This window comes from Motacilla alba, chromosome 6 (genome assembly GCF_015832195.1).
Source record: "Motacilla alba alba isolate MOTALB_02 chromosome 6, Motacilla_alba_V1.0_pri, whole genome shotgun sequence".
Classification (NCBI taxonomy): domain Eukaryota; kingdom Metazoa; phylum Chordata; class Aves; order Passeriformes; family Motacillidae; genus Motacilla; species Motacilla alba.
Genome location: NC_052021.1, coordinates 12,591,148 through 12,597,956, shown reverse-complemented (window position 1 = coordinate 12,597,956; position 6,809 = coordinate 12,591,148). Strand labels below are relative to the sequence as shown.

Sequence of the window (6,809 nt, the reverse complement as noted above, 5' to 3'; positions counted from 1 at the left end):
CAGCTCCATCAGCCTGTCCCGGCACAGATGGGGCAGGAATAGGGGCAGGAGCTCCGCAGCTCCATCTGCCTGTTCCGGCACAGATGGGGCAGGAATAGGGGCAGGAGCTCCGCAGCTCCATCAGCCTGTCCCGGCACAGATGGGGCAGGAATTGGGGCAGGAGCTCCGCAGCTCCATCAGCCTGTCCCGGCACAGATGGGGCAGGAATTGGGGCAGGAGCTCCGCAGCTCCATCAGCCTGTCCCGGCACAGATGGGGCAGGAATTGGGGCAGGAGCTCCGCAGCTCCATCAGCCTGTCCCGGCACAGATGGGGCAGGAATTGGGGCAGGAGCTCCGCAGCTCCATCAGCCTGTCCCGGCACAGATGGGGCAGGAATAGGGGCAGGAGCTCCGCAGCTCCATCAGCCTGTCCCGGCACAGATGGGGCAGGAATAGGGGCAAGAGCTCCGCAGCTCCATCAGCCTGTCCCGGCACAGATGGGGCAGGAATAGGGGCAAGAGCTCCGCAGCTCCATCAGCCTGTCCCGGCACAGACGGGGCAGGAGCTCCGCAGCTCCATCAGCCTGTCCCAGCACAGATGGGGCAGGAATTGGGGCAGGAGCTCCGCAGCTCCATCAGCCTGTCCCGGCACAGATGGGGCAGGAATTGGGGCAGGAGCTCCGCAGCTCCCTCCTGCCTGCACCGGCCGTGCCGCCCCGCCGCCTGAGACGGGCTCAGAGTACGCACAACAGCCCAGAGTCTGGCCCAGGTCTCGTGTTTTACCAAGAAAAATCACTGTCGAGGAATTTGTCATGCCAATATGAAAGTGCTTTCTTCCGAATATGCAGGGTGTAAGGGGGTCCCATCTAGCAAGGAATTCCTGTTTCATCCGGGTGCTGGAAGGCTGCCAGTGGAAGTGCGGGCATGTCTGTCTGGTGCAGGGCCACAGAGCTCGCTACAACCATTATGCAAATACATCCACCATAAACACCCTGGAAATCCAGTCTCTGACTCCCAATGCGTGGTGCCTTTGAACTCAATTGCTTTGTAATTTCTGGCAAATGGAGGAAAGATGACCGGACAAAAGAAGTCAAGGGTAGAATCTGTCTTTGCTTTCCACTAACCCATTTCTCCCTCTTCATCTGCCAAAAGTAAACTTTAACTTTCAATAGAAAAATAAATCTACCTAGACTTTATATACAGAAAATTGTTTTTAAAATTAATTTTAGTTTAAGGAAAACACTGCCTTATTGCAGACATGTTTTTAAGCTATGTTAGCAGGAGAAATTAGATCTTTGAGAGTTGAGGCTTGGGATGAGATGCAGGCAAAAACCAGAAAGGGCTTATTCCTGTTGAAGTCCCCCTTTATGCTGTCTTCCAAATATTAGGATGAATACATAGCCAACTGTAGCAGATTGTTTTCACTAGTGCTCTGCTGGTGGGTTAGCAGTGCTAGCTTTGGAATTAGGCATTTTGTCATGTTTCACTGCTTAGCTGGCTCTTCTTCGACTTGAGAAATTTCGTGCAGATAGAAGTTAGAACCAGCCTAGGATAAACCTTTCCCTTCCCTTCTACCAGCTTGGATCCAGAGCTGGTACAAATCGAGATGTCCCATCACATTCTGTGTGGCATGGAACCAAGCTCCACTGAGGCTCAGGTCTTCTCCTCCACACAGTGGGCTCTGCTCCACTTGTAACTGGTGTGATAAACATTACCCCTTAAGATGGGTCTGTACTGGGGAAAATTTTGTGTGCCTTTTAAAGGTAGTAGTGCTTCAGGAGTCAGTCCTGCAGGCTGGGTATTACTTTGAATATGGAATATTTCCTATGGGATAATACTAGAAAAGCCTTCTTTCCCTTTGCCGTCATGAAGAATTTAGGTATTCAGAAGCATTTTCCTTCTTTGCATATTCATAGTGAAAAAGTTCAGGAAACTGGTTCATGAAAAAAACACATTTTCTCTTGCTAACTATGAGCCAGATTGCACAGTAAAGTGAACTGAGAAAATCAGCTGCAGAAATGATCGTGCTGGCATGAGAGAGGGGTAACACAGGGGCAGCAATGAACAGCTATGGGGGGCAGCAATTATATAAACCAGCACAACTATCAACACATTACTGAGTGAATAAAATCCAATAGTACAAATAGAGCAGGATGTAAAACTGACCAAAAAAGATACCCTAAAAGTAAGGTTCACTCCATTTTTTTATGCTGTTGGCATAGCTAATGTGGATTAAGGCATCAGAAATGAACTCACATCATTTTCTCTCTGGTTTGCTGCATCAGCTCCTCACCTCCCCGACTTCCCTAAAAACAAAAAAATCTCTGTTTTAGAGAGTTGCTGTGACCACCCCAAGTGGGAGTTCCTGGCACCAGCTGTGGGTTGCCACTTGCTTATTGGCTTTAACAGCACCACTGTCCTCATCAGAGCATGAGATGTGAATTTGTCTCCATGAGCAGATGTGTTCCTTTGAAAACCATCTGAAACATTTGGTTGGTAGAGGGGCCAATCAAAGCAACGTAGAATTGTGGTAGATATGGACTAAATACACTAAAGGAGACTATGCTGGGGGTTATCCAGGGAGCCAAAGTTGTACTGTGGATAAAAGAGTTCTTTTTTATTCATATTCAGTCTAATAGATTATGCATGTTTATTTCTTTATCTTAAAGATTGAACTGTGATGATACTGTGATGATACTGTATCTCTGCTTCTTTTTGCAAAGCTGACTTTCTCTGCTCCTATCCAGTGCTGCTACTCATCAAGGAGCTCATCAAGCTTTTTTTCAGGATAATATTTTCCTCACTTCAACCAGATGAGCAGCCTTTATTGTTTTACATCTAATTACCTGCTAAAGAGTAACATAGTTCTGAATCATATGCATATGAATCATAAGCAGTTTTTATTTTGTTTTTTTAATCTGAAAGACAGAAACCTATGAGAAAACAAATATAGTCTTTCAAGTTTTTAATCAGCAGAAATTTCAGAGTAAAAACCAAAGCGGTACCATGATGGTGTTTCACTGTGATAGATAAATATACATGTAACTAAATTTAGTTCCAAATTACTTGAAGACAATGACTGTGCTGCTCTGCAAATAGAATGTGTTATCCTTTCTGTTTACATGATGGAAATTACCCACCTGCGTAAAATAACGTGACCAACTTTTTCAGACAGTGGTGTATCTCTTGTCTCTTGAAGGCTTTGTTCATGTTTTTCTTGCTAAATTTTTCGAGTTTGCATGAGATCTCAGTTTTGAGGGACAGGCTCAAACACTCATGTTCAAGAATATCTTGTAGAATATAAATGCATTGTGCATAACATGTGCTGTAATGCTCTGTAACTTTTAGCAATTGAACAGTATTCTCTATTATTTTACAGACATTTCTAGCCCAGCAATTCTACAAAGAAATAAAATTGTTACAACTTCTGTTATAACAACAGAGGCCTCTTATTACAAGAGTTCCAGGCTCCGTTTTTTTTTCAACATTTAAAAAGACAGATAAGGGACTTAATTTGGTGGTGAGGGTTTTTTTGTTTGCTTGTTTTAATGCTGCTTCAAGATGACTCAGTTTTGGAAATCTTTTGAAATACTATGCATCATAATTGTCTCTGCCATTTCTGATTCTTCTGTATTAATCTTACTTTGTGTATCAACTGTGAGACGTCAGACATTGTTTTGTCACTTTCTTGCCTTCAGAAATCTGCTGTTGATTGCAACACTTTGCACCAGAAGTAACAATTTTATATCTCCATCCTATAAATGCTGGGATCTTGCCAACACTGGGAATTTCTACACTCCCCACATCATTTCCTATTCTATTTAAACCACCTAGTCTCATTTTCAGAGCTGTTCAGGGTAAGTGTAAAAGAAGATTGCTACTTCTATTGCCATAAACTATAGCAAAGAACTGTGAGAAAGAAGAAGAGTGGGGCTTCAAGATTACCTTGTAGATTCAAAGGCTTGACCCTGAATCTTCTAACAGTTTCATTAAGGCATTCATATTAGGAATGTTCTTTCTGAGTCAAGGTCTGATAGAGATGATTAGAAAAAGTCTGAGTAAGTCTGTTCAGACTAAAGGCTTTCCTTATGCACTGAAACAGGTTTTCTTTTTTTTGAAATATGTAGTAACATTTACAAATTATAGAATATTACAATAGCAAGATTTCTTCAGGTATGTCATACAGATGGTTGAATGCATGCAGAATATGAGAGACTGATTCTTCTGCTTCAGCAAATGAGTTTAGTTATATTCTCTGTATTACCTGTATCATTGAGGCCTGAAAAGCACTGCAGCTGTTCATGTTGGTTTACAGATGAAATTTTTTTGGAAATTCATATGTGTAAAGGAAATGTGAGATCTGTGTTACAAAACTTTTTTAACCACACTAATAGAATTGAATAATGTGTTGTATCTTACTAGTTTACCTGGAACACACATGCATGTAATAAAAATATATTTGCTCCAGCTTTCCCAAAGAAGAAGTACACTGTATTTCTGTAATACTGCATAGTATTCTTTTGAAATAACATTACATTATTGACTGATTTTCTGTTCAAAGTCTTCCCTAAACCACATGCACCTTTCCAAAGAGCTCCCTTTAACTAACCATTCTGCAGCATATTTGGGTGAGAGAAAGCAGACAAAGGAGAACTAAGAAATCTTTTTGCAGGCTGTCTAGGAGCTGTCAGCTGAAGGGTTTTACTAGCCTAAAGGGTTTTACTAGCCTTTGACAAACCTTTTCCGGGATAAGCAAAACTTCAGTCATCCTTTCTCATCAGATTTTTTCAGATCTTGAAATTCTTGAATCCACTGTACTAGGTCTAGAGCACCACATGATTTTTGTCAGACACTATTGATTCTGGAAAGGACAAATTATCCCTAGTCCAGACCTTCAGCGCTTTGTTAGTAGCACTTTGCCTCTCTTTTATAAAGAACTTGTAAGTTCAATTAAAACATGTCACACTTGTGTAACATGCTTACCCAGGTAGTTACTAATTCTAAGGCTGCTAAACTTTTTTTTTTTTTTTTTGTGAAGCCATTTCTGAACTTTTCCCTCTTAAGAGTAAATATTAGTTGATAGTTTTTAATTTTATATAACAAAATATCTACTAGGGCAAGGTTAATGAGCAGCTTGGTGTGTCATGGCCATGAAGGGAAAAGCAAAAGTGTTACAATTGCAACACTGATAAACTAGTACAGCAGCATATCACCGAAGGGGTCAGGTTGGAAGGGAACATGGGGTGAGCCTGGTCCCACCTCCCTGCTTAGGCAGGGCCATCCCAGTGCACAGGGCACAGGATTGCATCCAGACAGCTCTTGAATATCTCCAGTGAGGGAGATTCCACAGCCTCTCCAGACACTCTGTTCCCGTGCGTGGTCACTGCACAGTAAAGAAATTCTTCCTCATGCTCAGGTGGAGTTTCCTGTGCATCAGTTTCTGCCCATTTCCTCTTCTCTTATTGCTTGTCACCACTGAGCTGAGTTTGGCTCCATCTCTGACACCTCCCTTCAGCTATTTAGAGACATCTGGAATAATGGGAAACTGCTAAGACTAACCTAGTTCATGGTAGGAACACTTCCCAACCTCTAATCTGTGAATGCCTAGAGCTGTATTCCTCTTACAGACCAGTGGCTCTAACCCGTATAAGATCAGGAGGCCAGTAGTAATGGGTTAACATTGGTTTCACCTTAGCAAAGCTGAATTCAGTCGCTTGACCTTGATTTAACTTATTTGTGCTTCAGTACGTCCACTTCCCCCTTAGTAACATGAAGGAAATAATTCCTTTTCCTGTAGTTTTGCCTGACTGCCCTACTTAGACTGTAAAGTCTTTGGAACAACTGCTGTCTGATCTAATGTGCATGTACGGAGCAGAGCACAATGAAGTCCTGATCTCAGCAGGAGCCCCATCTGCTACTGCTGAGATAAATGATCTTTTCAGTACTGGTTGTTTTTTAATCTCTTTAAATTACCATAAATACATTTTTAAAGCCATATGCTTTCATTCTATATCCCACTCCACCGAAGAAATCTGGGTTTCTGTGGAAATATAATTATGTAACCATATAATTAAAGACTGCATCATACCCTGTACATGCAAGAGGGCTGAGTTGAGGTCAAGTGCCAGACTGATCTGCCACTCTGTGCATTTCAAGTACCTAAACTTACTTTAGAAAGGTTATTTTAAATGTGCTTTTGTGTATGCAATTCTGTACTTTTCCAAAGAGAGAGTACTCTATTGAGTTGAAATTAGTTCAATTAAACTGAAATTGGTTTGCAGTAGAAGAAACTGTGATTCTGAAGAGACCCATTAGTTTCTGATATTGGGGTCTAGTGTTGGATTCTCACTGAGGAAATCCAAAGAAAATTTCTCATTTTGTTGAAGAGGTGGAAAGAGAGAACTCCATCATAGCAGTAGTAGAGCCCACAGGTTCAGCTGTGTCAGAGGGGACAGAGGTGAGCAGAAGCTCTGGAAGTGAGGAGACATTCTCTGTTTCTCACTCTATTTCTCTTTGCTGCATCAGTGTCCATGTGGCACTGCTGATGCTTTGGCAGAGGCATGACCCTAACATTGTAATGTTTGTTAGGGTTTTGGCTGAACACACAACTTTTCTAGAATATTGCAGATGCTTTAAAGGAAGTGGCGAAGTTCAGAAGTTAATAACTGATCCAAACTGAAAGAGGAATATATAGGCTGAGCAAAGAGCATACCTCTAATCATAGGTATTTTGTCACTGTCAACTTTTAGCATTTTACCTTAAGTAGTGCAAGTGTTGCAGCCTTTTAAAAATACCACAAGTTTCTTTAACAGAAATTATTATTCAGCCTGGG

The 6,809-nt window shown here is 41.9% G+C and overlaps 1 long non-coding RNA gene across 1 annotated transcript in view; it reads left to right on the top strand.

Annotated features, from left to right (window-relative positions):
- LOC119702852 overlaps positions 1-6,809 on the top strand; it is a 286,047-nt gene that overhangs the window by 223,925 nt on the left and 55,313 nt on the right. The gene's annotated exons all lie outside the window — the stretch shown is intronic.